The sequence below is a fragment of the Eptatretus burgeri genome, chromosome 12 (assembly GCF_056783735.1).
Source record: "Eptatretus burgeri isolate ZD-2024b chromosome 12, Ebu_testis_v1, whole genome shotgun sequence".
NCBI lineage: Eukaryota > Metazoa > Chordata > Myxini > Myxiniformes > Myxinidae > Eptatretus > Eptatretus burgeri.
In genome coordinates, this window is record NC_140972.1 from 55,678,052 (window position 1) to 55,691,301 (window position 13,250).

A 13,250-nucleotide genomic window follows, 5' to 3' on the forward strand; every position below is an offset into this window, starting at 1 on the left:
GGGGAGGAGAATGACATTTCTACATGTGGGAGAATAGCCAGGTGTAAGTATGGATGGCAAGCAGCCACACACGCAGGGATGCACTCACCCCTGTGGAGAGCCCCTCCAGAAACCCCGCACTCTCCATTCACACAATTAGGTGTGCTCACTTACCTGTTTGTGGTGGCTAACGCCTGCTCCACCTCATGATTGGCCCTCTCTGCCAGATCACGTTCCATGGATGTGCACACCTGTTGGGTCATGCGTGCCCTGCACATATTTTCCCTACAGGTGCCTGAAACTCCTCCCTTCCCACATTCTACATTTGTCCCTTTTCTGTTGTAAATAAGAAACTATCATGATCCAGCTTTATACATGTCTATCTCATGTTCTCGCTCTGGTTTTACAACCTCCCATGGCTTCATTTCTTCTTTAACCCTTGGTGGCATTGTTCCCAGTGCCCCCTCTACACTAGCCCTGACCTCACTGGTTGCGTTCTCATGTCGCGAATCTTCCATATCCCCCGTGACCTCATTCACCTCTCTCCGCACATCCTCAAACCCTGCTACCATTGCATTGCCCATTGCTTTTTTGGCATCCTTCACCTCAACCATATCATGCTTTATGTCCTTGCCCATAGCCCTCATGTCATTGCCTAACACCTCCAGTCCCAACCACATCTGTACCACGAGCTGGGCTACCCAGAGCTCAATGTCGGATTACACTGGCAGTGTCGACCTGCTGTCGACATTTTGAATTATTGGTTTCTTCTTTGGTGAGACTGAGTCTTTGGGCCTCTCACACTCTCACCATAGGAAGTCGGTGGTCTTTCTGTCTTTTACCATCTCCACTCTGGTCTCACCCTCCTTGCTCTCTCTGCAATATGTCCCCTCCCCCCCTCCCATATTTCCACAGGGCGCTCAAGGTCTGCCAGCAACCCTCTTCTGGGAAAACGACCAAAATCACGAATCGCTGCTCACCTTCACTCTTTTACTCCTTTTTTCCTGCCTTTGAAATAAACTCCCTCACTCTCTTCAATCCCATTCTTCCCTCCAGGCCTTCAAAAGAGCTGTTCGCTCCCACCTATTATCTTCCCCCATTGGAAACCACAATCTTTTCTATCCCCCGTTAATCCACCCCAACCCCACCAACTTCAAATTCCCTGCTTTCCTTCCTGAAAATCCCTGTAGTGTCCATCTTGTATACCCTGTGTTCCCCACCCAATCCCTCTCCCTTCCACAGATCTCCTAATGTCTCTGTTCCCGACTGTTTTGTCCTTCCTTCTCCCGCCCCTCTTATCTCCTGCCACCCTTGTTGTGCATTGTGTGTTAGCTCTCATACGAGCATCAACAATCTGTACAAAATAAAATAAAATAAAATAAGCTGTGTAACTTTCAATTTGATATCTTGAAATATTGAGGCATGGTAATCGTTACTTCACAAAAGGGCCCATTTCATTATAATGGGGATAAATTGTTGTCATGGAAACTATTAACATGTCAAAACAGCAAAATTGATTGTTCTGATTTTTGCTGAACCAGTTCAGTGAAGCCAATGTGCAAATTATGTTCAAATCTCATATCAAATCCCTAGGATGAAAAGTGATGATTTTATGTGATCTTGACCTTTGACCTTTTGAATAGGCTTCATCTATCTATAATTCCAGCAGTGTGTGTGTGTGTGTGTGTGTGTGTGTGTGTGTGTGTGTGTGTGTGTGTGTGTGTGTGTGTGTGTGTGTGTGTGTGTGTGTGTGTGTGTGTGTGTGTGTGTGTGTGTGTGTGTGTGTGTGTGTGTGTGTGTGAGTGAGACCGCTGTTTCTCTACAACCACTGGTCCGATCTAATTGAGACTTGGCAGCTATATTTCTGGGGACCTGAGGATGTGCCTTTTCAAGGTTTGATATTAATCGGATATGTGCTTCCCAAGTTATGGCCATTTATTTACCAACCAATGACAGGACACGTTGCTGCGTCGGCGTGGACGATGTGCCATTTAGTTACCAATCACAGGACACGTTGCTGCGTAGGCGTGGCTGCGTCGGCCGGGGCGCGGCCAGCCGACGATGACGTCACGTGTCGTTCGGTTACGATGGGGATCGGTGCCTCAGTTACCGTGGGGTAGGAGTGGCAATGGTCAATGGCAGCGAATGTCATGGCAAGCAAAGACAGGGAGGTAAACTTGATTTTAATTTGGATTTTAATTAACTGTGTGTGTGTAAGCTTCACAGCAGTTTTTTTTTTTTTTGTATACCTTGGTCGAGGCACGTATAAGAGCTAACACACAACTCACAGCAAGGGGGCATTAGACAAGAGGGGCGGGAGTGGGAGGGACAAAACAGTGCGGAACAGACACATTAGGTGAACTGTGGAAGGGAGAGGGATGGGGATGGGACAGGGAACATGGCGAAGAGAAGATGGACATTACAGGGACTTTCAGGAAGGAAAGCAGGGGAATTGAAGGAAGTGGGCTTGGGTGGATTATCGGGGGTAGAAAAGATCGAGGATTTGGATGGGGGAAGATAAGAGGTGGTGGTGAACAGCTGTTTTGAAAGCCTGGAGGGAAGAATGGGAAAGAATAGATTGAGGAAGTTTATTCCAAAGGCGGGAAAAAAGAGGAATGAAAGAGTGAAGATGAGCAGTGATTCGTGATTTTGGTAGTTTTACCAGAAGGGGGTTGTTGGCGGACCTTGAGCGCCCTGTGGAAATGTGGTGGGGACAAATCGCAGAGAGAGCAGGGGGGGCAAGGCTGGAGAGGAGTCGGTAGAAGACAGAAAGACCACCGACCAACCTGCGGTGATTGAGTGAGAGGCCCAAAGACTCAGCTTCATTGCGGGAGATGCCGATGATCTTAAATGCCCTGGTTTCTACAGCGTGAAGCCGAGAAAGGTGGGAGGCAGGAGCACCAGCCCAGAGGGGAGAGCAGTACTCCATCAGGCTATGGACAAAAGCTTTGTAAGTGGTCAGGAGCTCAGGAGGGCCGAGGAAAGACTTTGCACGATGGAGGATTCCCAGTCGGCGACTGACTTTGGAGGCGAGGTTTGAAATGTGGCTTTCCCAGGAAAGGTCATGGCAGATAGTGAGACCCAGAAACTTGAAAGAAAAGACTTCTTCCAGAGTATTGTTGAGAAAGTGGATGGGGGGGGGGGTTTCTAAACGGTCCTTTCGAAGAGACATAGTGAGAGTGTGAGATTTGTCTGGATTGAAAGACATGTTCCACGTGTTGGACCAGTTTGTGATTTTATCCAGATCTGCAGTGAGCGAAGAAGCTGCTGCTTGCCGGTCTGAGGGATGACAGATGGTACGGCAGAGGGTGGAGTCGTCGGCAAAAAGAAATAGAGGATTTTCCAGAGAGTCGGGGAGATCATTGATGAAAGCCAGAAAAAGAACAGGGCCCAGAACGCTGCCTTGAGGAACTCCAGCCTGCACAGGAAGAGGGGATGAAAGAACTCCATTTAGGGCCACACGTTGACTGCGACAGGAGAGGAAGTCTGCGAGCCATGAGTGGAGATGGCCTTGAATACCATGGGAAGAGAGTTTGGTGAGTAGGGCAGGGTGCCAGACTGTGTCAAAAGCACGTGATATGTCCAGGGATACGGCTCGGATTTGCTGTCTGGCATTGAGGACCTCCATCCATTGTTGGGAGAGCAGAAGCAGCATATCCAGGGTAGAGTGACCTGGTCTGAAACCAAATTGATGATTGGAAATCAAGCCATTGGAGAAGAGGAAGGATTTCATGTCTGAAGCGATGATGGATTCCATAACCTTGCTAATGATTGGGAGAAGGCTGATTGGTCTGTAGTTACAGGGATCTGTTTTTGCACCTTTTTATGCAGGGCAGTGATGTTAGCAGATTTCCAAGCAGATGGCAGATGACCTTGGGCAAATGAGAGGGTGAATAGAACAGAGAGAGGGTGAGCAAGAGCAGAAGAGCAATGTTGTTACTTCAATGCAAGCGATAATTCGTGGAATGCATGTGAACATTCCTTACGGGCACGCACCACTTCCGGATAGTGATGACTTACTGTATTCTAATAATTTCTCGATTTCTTATCCGCATTTATAGATAAACACAATGCCCCAATCCAGTCGTCGTTTACGAGGGTGAACGAACGGTCTGTGCAGTTGTTTCTGTCTCACAGTTTGAAAGTTTTTTTTTTTCGTTTGTTTTTTTTTTGGGGGGGGGGGTTTGCACTTACGGGGACGCAAGAGTGAAGGAACGGCCTTGTGGTTGTTTCTGGCTCGCGGTTTGAAGGTTTATATAAATATTTTTTGGGTTCGTACGTACGGCCACGCACATATGGGCACGCACGTACGGGCATGCGAGAGTGAAGGAACGGCTTGTGTGGTTGTTGTTTATGGCTCGCGGTTTGAAAGTTTTTTTTTTTGCACGTACGGCCACGTACGTACGGGCACGTTCGAGTCTATCTATAATTCCATCAATCTCTGTGTCTGTGTGTCTGTCTGTGACCGCTGTTTCTCGACAACCACTGGTCCGATCGAATTGAACCTTTCCAGGTATATCGCTGGGGCCCTGTGGATGTGCCTTTTCAAGGTTTGATATTAATCGGACAAGTAGTTCCCAAGTTATGGCCATTTATTTACCAAACCAATAACAGTACATGATGCTATGACGTCACGATTGATGTCACAATTCTTCTTCTTTGTTGCATGTACGGCCACGCACGTACGGGCACGCATGGACGGGCCCGCACTAGTTGACCTAATATGCAAAGCCTGTTCAAATTTGGAGTCGATCAGATGAAAATTGATGATTTTATGTGACCTTGGCCTTTGACCCTTTGATCTTTAGACCTTGACAATAATCGGCTTATAGGTTTTGATTGGTCAACCAAGTCAGTGACCCAATATGCAAATTATGTTCACACTAGCAGAGTACCCACCCTCCGTTTGGGTGGAATTTGCGCATTACTTGCTGAAAAGAGTAGTTTGTATGTTGAAATAAGACTCAGTGGATGTTTGTGTGATTTGCGTCTAAAGGGGTCTCACGATCTCGAGGAACAAAAGGTCTAGAGGGTTTAAGGGGTGTAAACTGGGGTGTTGTGCTGCCGAGTTGACTAGAGCGCTGCTCCAGCACCTCAATCCATCTGGGCAAGAGCTTAGCTCCACAACATTAACATAGAAAAGATTTATTATTAATTTTCAAACGAAAATTTGGCAACATTATTTATTTACCCACTTATTGGATGCTATTATGCATTGTTCTCCATGAAATTTTTTTTTTTTTAATTTGTACCCTCACAAAGACTGAATTCACTCGTGAACGAGAGTTGGACACTTTAGCTTGGGAGCAATGTTTTTACAATGCAAGTATATAGGAAACACAGACACATATGAATTGCCAAATACAGTAAGTTCCAGAAGCGAGACGAGCATTCCAACCATTTTTTATCTAGCTTTAGTGAATTATCTTTTGTTTACTAAAAGTGTTTACACCCTGGAAGATGTGAAGGCATGGAAAAGTTTGGATGGCTGCTACCAGCTGGTCTGAGTGGATCAGTGATGTGGCTGTTTTTGTGAAGAATGGCTATCATGTTGTACGAACAAAGGTAGGCCTATAATACATCAATGACGTGGACTCATGTTGGCAGAGCAGATAAGCATGACATTATATACACATCATGCTCATCTGTTCTGCAATCTCCTTCAAAACCGTCCTCTCGGATGTTTATCTGGCCCTAAAGCTTTGTCTTCTTTTGTCAACTCCAAGAAAGACACCAACTAAACAACTAATGCTGACAGATGGGACGCCCAGTTTAACATCCATCTGAGGAATGGCACACACATTGATGAATCACCCTGCCTGTGAAACACTGGGATAACAGTTTATAGGTGGGTCTTGATTTGAACCCAGGCAAGACAGCTTTGTGGTGAGTGTGCATACCTCAAGGCCATCCTGCCAGCCCTCACCACATGGTACTAAATAAAATAAATTAAAAAACTTCTCTATTTTTAAAAATACATAGATTTGTCAAATAACGGTGGTTAGAGACTAAATTGATCTGACTTTTCTTGAAAGGAGATTCTTAATTGTGAGATTAAGTGGCTGTGTGTTAAGCTTTTGTTTATCATGGTAAAATGTGCTTATTTCATTTATCACTCATTTGTTGGAACTCAAATTGTCGGTGGCATGTTGAAACGAGATGCGATGGTAGATGCGGCCATTGCGTCACAGCCAAAACATTTTTGCAGAGTTCCAGGAGCTCAAATTTTGGCACGACACCACTGGGTGTAAAGGGTGTTCGAGTCTTATTGTTCTCTCGGGGTCTGTAAGGGTCTTGATGTGTCTAAAGTTCGAAAGGGGTCTTGAGGTCTGAAGGCTATTTTTCAATTGTAGCTAGGGTCTGAAGGGATCTAGGAGGTTTAAATGGTGTAAGGGGTCTTAAAGGGTATGTTCCAATCTTAGTTATATTAAGGCCCTGTCACACCTTGACGATTTAGCCAGCGTATGCCTGATGTATGCAAAATTTGGCTAAAACGCTGGCACATGTCGAATACGTTATGGGTAAGTTTGTCTACGTTAAGAGCATGCTGGCATACGTCGTAGTATGCTGGGTTTTTTTTCGTTGTACGCAGAGGTGTTAGACAAATTTTCCATGCTTGAAATTTTCCGATGTATGCCAGCGTATGACTCACATTCTGCATATGCTGGCATAAGTTGCAGGCAAGTTACACGATCGTTGACACACGTCGACACACGTTACTTGTAAATTATTCATAAGTCGAAACACTTCGACTTAATGGTTAGCGTACCCGAAACTTATTTCTAACCTATGAAAAACGTGTTGTCAGCACGTTACGCGATCGTTGACACATGTCGACCACACGTTACTTGTAAGTTACTCATAAGTCGAAACACGTCGAGGTAATGTCTCGCTTAGTGGTTCTCAACCTTTTGTAGCTGCGACCTCCCCCCCCCAAAAAAAAAAACATGGAGTCTGAAACACTGACGGGTTCCTCCTGTGAAGCCCATTTTTATATACCAATTCCCCTAAACGCTGCCAATACACCATTATACGTTAGCTGCAAGTTAGAAACACGTTCAGTAAGTTCTGTGGTCGTCTGGAAGACATCAATCAAATACGTCAATGTGCGTTTGAGATACGTTACACATAGGTTCAAAGCACATTACTCATAGGTTCAAAGCATGTTACTCCTAGGTTAAAAATTAAGTTTCGGGTACGCTAAACATTACGTCGACGTGTTTCGACTTATGATTAACTTACAAGTAACGTATGTCGACGTGTGTCAACGATCGCGTAGCGTGCCTACAACTTATGCCAGCGTATGCGGAACATGTGTCATACGTCAAGTACATTGAGAAATTTTCAACATGCTGAAATTTTCTCGACGTACTCGGCGTATGACAACATATGCCAGAAAACTACGATGTATGCCTGCGTACTACAACATATGCCAGCATGCTCTTAACGTATACAAAACTTACCCATAACGTATTCGACGTGTGCCAGCTTGGTTCAGCAAATTTTTCATGCATCGGCATCCACTGGCTAAAACGTCAAAGTGTGACAGCGGCTTCACACTTCGATGTCTCGTGCGGTTATGATTTGAATCGTCGAGCCGCAGCCTATGAATAGCCTACGCCACGTGATCGTCGGCGATACGCGGCCGCGCTATGCATAAGTTAGACTATCGTTGGGCATAGGTTGTGAACACCGACAACACGCTCAGCATTCTTTGGTATAAGTTATCTATATGTGATTAAAACGTTCTGTGTACGTTACTAATACGTTATTCATACGTCCAACACGTTATTATACGCCCAAAACTTTTTAAAAAAGCATCAATAGTTCAGGGTACGCCAGCGTTTTACATACAATTTGAGACCTTGCCATAAGCTGGCTAAAACGTCAAGGTGTGACAGCCCCTTTAGGGGTTGAAGGGGTCTAAAGAGGTTCTGAAGGTCTAAGCGTCAAGGCATCTTAGCGGTCTAGTAAGTGTAAAGGTCTTAAGGGGTCTAAAAGGTCTCACTGCTGTAAGGGTCTGAAGTCTGAAAGGTTTAAAGGGGTTTCAAAGGTCTTCGGGGAGGTGCCTTCTGCATACAGTGCTGAACGAGATGTTAACGTTCAGGCCTGCTCTCATTTTATTTTTTAGCTGCTGACTTGATTTTATGCTATCGTGTCATCTAAGCAGCCTCAACTGCTTGTCTTGTTTTCGGGAGGTTCTTCTGGGTCTTCCTGGCCTTTTCTCGTCTTGTACTGAGCCAGTTTCTTTCAGGCATTATTTGAGGCATACAACAATTTATGAAAGAAACACATCGACAGATTACAAAGGGAAACTATTGAAAGGATTAATGGGTGGGCGCAACATTGGGTTACTTCTGCTTGGCGACGGTCGCCGCTATTTTAGCATCATTTTAAAAAACTCCTTAGCAAAGAGTTGAACCCTTAAATACAACAGGAGACATGTCACCATACTCAATGCCTGGCCATGGCATGGGATCGTCAATCCAAACATCTGCTTGATGCTTATAAAGACACTTTTCGAGCCCAATCACATCCACTTTCACCTGATAACAATGCTTCGCATCGTTGCTAAGATTTTCCAGATAATTGAGCAACATTTAGGTGGACACTACAAAACAAAAATTATTATCAACAGCATCACAGCCAGCAGTGGTGTTCAAATTATTACTAAGGTGGTGTTTTCACTGTGCTAAAATGGCAGCAGCTGTCGCAAACCTGAAGTAACCCAAAGTTGTGTCCACCCATTGGGGAGGAATGGTGGGGGCTTTAGACAGACTACAGAAGGGAGGGTGTTTTGTCCTGTTTGTATATGAGGCCCCACAAGGAGGAGTGATGTAAGCGACATTTTTTTAATGATATGATGATGATAGGCTCGGATGATAGGGTAAGGGTTAAAATAGTGCTATATGGCATTAACTCCAAAATGGCCGATGTGTCCCTTACATCACTCCTCCTTATGCGCCTCATATTTACTATGTAAATGCTAATTCCACTTTGGATGCAAGAGGGCATTTCACAATTCGATACAGTATCGGGTGAAGAAGAATAGGAGTAGAGTGGATGGCGGATATTTGAATAAAGCCTGTTGTACGCCTGTGGTCCGTACCTGATTTTTCTCAAACACAACAAAAATGGCGACGAGGATGGCTGTTTCTGTTCCCTTAACTGCACCGTTTCTTACATTTAATATTATTATGAGTGATTGTCGACAACGTTCTCCAACATGATGATTAAACAAAACATTGATTAGAGTTCAGGTGTGAAAGTACAAAGTCATGAGATAATTACTGTGTTAGATGTTGAAAATATGCTGCTCCACATGGGTGGCCCCTGACAACAGGACTCTACATGCAAAATCAGATTGGAACATGTTTAGAGGCTGCTACCTTTTACGGCTTTTGCAATTCATATCGGTTTTTTTCCCGGTTAGGACTGGACTATCGCTTCTAGCAGGAACATAGTCACCAGTGTCACAGTCTTCATCTTCGATCATGGTTGGATGTGTTCCAGGTTCCTTATAAGCTGTTGTATCTGTGTTGTAGAGGAGTGGCACAACGTGATGTGTGCTGAAGAATTGGAAGCTCAAGCCCATGGTCCAGGAACTGGTCTTTGACATGACAGTCCCCAACACTGGGCTGAGGATGGGCACCAGCAATGTCCTTGAGAAGGCCCTGGACAAGGAGCTTGACTGAATTGCATGTTGACATCAGATGTTTGAAGTGATGCTGTCGGACGTGTTCTCCATCCCCCTGGGAGCAACCGATGGAGTTCTTTAAATGCGTACAAAAGATCCAGACCCCATGAGAGTACTTTGGAGAGCTGCTTCAGCTCTGCCATGTTTTCTTTAGGGAATCCTCTAATGGAGACCTGTGCTTCCGCACACCCGGAACGATGCACTTGCAGCGGATGGCCAAGGCCATCTACGAGTTAAATACCTTCCTGTTCAAGGACCAAACGAAGGTGGCTCTGAAGATCAAGAAATAATAAGTGTGAGTGTTTTTTATATCAAATAAAGGAGGATTCAGTGATGTCATGTTACCCACTATGACACTGGAGAGTTATCATTCATTTGTTCATGATAGCGCTGTCAACTCATCGGATTTCGAAGGAAAGCATTGAAAATTTTCTTTTTTTTTTTCTTTCGAATTCGAAAAAAAAAATAGTGCAAATGGAAGCGACCTCTAAATATTGTCCAATCTGTCTCATTTTCATGGTTCCAATCCAATTTTAATGGGGAATCCTCACCAATCATGGTTCGGGTACATGTTCATATATATATATATATATATATATATATATATATATATATATATATATATATATATATATATATATATATATATATATATATATTCACTTCTTCTTTTGGCTGTTCCCGTTCGGGGTCGCCACAGCGGATCATCCGCATAATGATTTGGCACAGGTTTTACACCGGATGCCCTTCCTGACACAACCCTGGTCACCTCTTACGACACAGGGATAATATATATATATATATATATATATATATATATATATATATATATATATTTATATATATTTATATATATATATATATATATATATATATATATATATATATGTGTTAATAGTTCGGTTTTTATGACAATAAGGGTCTTCTGTATTCATTGTTTACATGTATACCTCTTGTATATTCATTGTATTCATTTATCAGGTTCTGCATGGAGGGTAACGGGACTTTGTAAACACCCTGTAGATTATTGGCGAAATGACATTATAAAAGTGTTACCTGAGAAGTGGAAGTTGGTGTTATTTGTTGAATAGATGTTTGTGAATGTGCTGTTGATGTTTCTGGGTTAAGTTTGCCCCAGGTAGAAAATATGGTGCCGTTCAGGAAGAAGAAGAAGTTCCACCAACTTTGACTGCTTCTTGTAGAGGTTTATTTGTATTTAAATGTCTAGAAATTATTTTGTATCTATTTATACGTTTGTGTACTTCACCATAACTGTCATTAATCAAAAAGGCTTCGGCACAAGGCAGCGATTTTAAAAAATAAAATAAAATCGAACTTTTTTTCTTTTTTGTCAAAATTTCCGATTTTTTTTTTTTTTTTTTTTGCCAAAAACACTCCCAGGCACTCACATTTTGAACCTCTGGAAGTTTGACGAAGATCCATTCAGCCATCTCTGAGAAAAATGGTGACACACAGATCGACACACAGACAAACAGCTCTCTTTGGGTATAGATACTCTTTTCAGTGTTAGTGCTGCCGACGCAGTTTCTTAGCAAGGTTACAGTGTGTTTTGCCATTGCCTTCCCAGCATTGTTTGTCGGTACTCTATCCTATTTTTAAAAAACACAAAACATGCTGAGCATCAATCAAGAAAGCAGCACGTAACATATTTAAAGTCTTTGGTATTAGTGGGGCAGATAACAGCAATTTTTGAGAGGAATCATGCAAATGATGATACAAGCATCCATTTTTTCACATTTGTTCTCCAGGGGATTCTAATCAAATCTGCCTGATTGGCCATTTGAAAATCCAAATTTTGAAAAATTTGAAAAAATAAAATTTTTTAAAAAGTCAAGATCACGAATCAATGTTGGATGCTGGCTGAGATTGGTGAATGTTTCAGAAACATCATCAAAGACGTTCCAAGTCTGCTATGCAGTTTTCTTCCCTTTACCGCGGAAGGCAGACATGACGTCACATCCAGTGAATGCATGGAAGTATGGGATCCCTCTAGCTTTCTCATGCCCTATTGCAGAAACTACCTCATGGACTGGAATCCATCGCGCCTTGGCTCCTTAGCCATAGGCAATCCACATGTTCTCAAGACCTAGTTCCTGTAAGGATGGCAGTACAGATATTGCTATGACTAGTACGTCCGTGTCATTAGCCTTAACGATAATGGACTTGCTACCATCCGTCGTTGCATCCCTGGCGCGTACAAACATTCGAGTGTCAGCTTCTTCATGACAACATGGAGACAGCATCTAGTGACTTCCTTGTGTTGCTAATGGCATCTTCTCCATTTGTGACAATGACTGTGCTTGTCGTCTGTGTTTCACACATCTTTTCCCCAAGGAAGTGAAACAGCTCAGTCTTGTTGCTGTCATCTCGAAGAAAGCTTCTCCAGTTACTTGGGGTCTTACTGGTTCCTGTCACTCTTCTTCTGATTCCTTGCCCCATTTTCGACCTTGCCTCGGACTTCAGACTTGACTCCTTGTACACATCAAACACTACGTCCACCCTCTCGTACCTGGCATCATAGGATTCCACCTTTGGGATGATGTCTTCTTCAGCATAGTCATCAAATATCTTTGAAGTGCGTGGAGGTAGGGCATTGATAAGTGCTGAGCCATCAATGATGACTGCATCTCCCCTTGGTTCTCTGTCTGGGATGTTCACTTGCGCTTCAAGAATTTCAGCCAGCTGTGACTTCAAATTTTTTTGAAGTTTTTTTTTTTTTCTTTCAAATTTTTCAAAATTTGGATTTTCAAATGGCCAATCAGGCAGATTTGATCAGAAAGCCCTGCAGAACAGAAATGCCAAATTTGATGCTTGTATCATAATTTGCACGATTTTTCTACTATCTACTACACTATATGATTTGGCCTCGGTTTGAACCACCGACTTCCCTGACTCAGAGCAGACGCTCTATTATGCCAATGAGTATGGTTTTATATATATATATATATATATATATATATATATATATATATATATATATATATATATATATATATATATATATATATATATAAATATATATATATATATATATATATATATATATATATATATATATATATATATATATATATATATATATATATATAATACCAAATATACTCGTATATCGAGATTCGTGAAGCAATTTGTTCAAATGGTTGTGCTGCCTCTTTTTGATAAGTCCAACGTTTTGTGGAAGTGGTGGCATAATCTACCAGAGAGTTTCATTGGTTGCTTTCATGTTGTGCACTTGAAAAGTGTTCCACGAGTCGTGCATTCCATTCTATTGTTCGCCGAGTGCAACTTAACCAAATATCAGCGCACAAAGCAGTTAATGACTATGTGCTTTAAGTCTCCAGTCCTCCATGCCTGCATCTGCCAATAGCAATAATTTTGTTCCATCTAATTGGAAGTTTGTGGAAATGCAGGGGTGGCCGAGAATATTGCGACTAATCCAATTTGCGTTTGATTTTTTTTTTGTTTTTTGCTTTCCAGACCTTTCCTCATCGTGTCACCTCATTCCACTCATTATCTCCCCCCCCCCCCCGCTTCCGACCCTCTCCATCCTTCC

General features: G+C 42.9%; 1 protein-coding gene across 16 annotated transcripts in view; it reads left to right on the forward strand.

Annotated features, from left to right (window-relative positions):
• The window catches only part of LOC147015668 (sideroflexin-5-like), a 380,656-nt gene that overhangs the window by 34,401 nt on the left and 333,005 nt on the right, over positions 1–13,250 (forward strand). The gene's annotated exons all lie outside the window — the stretch shown is intronic.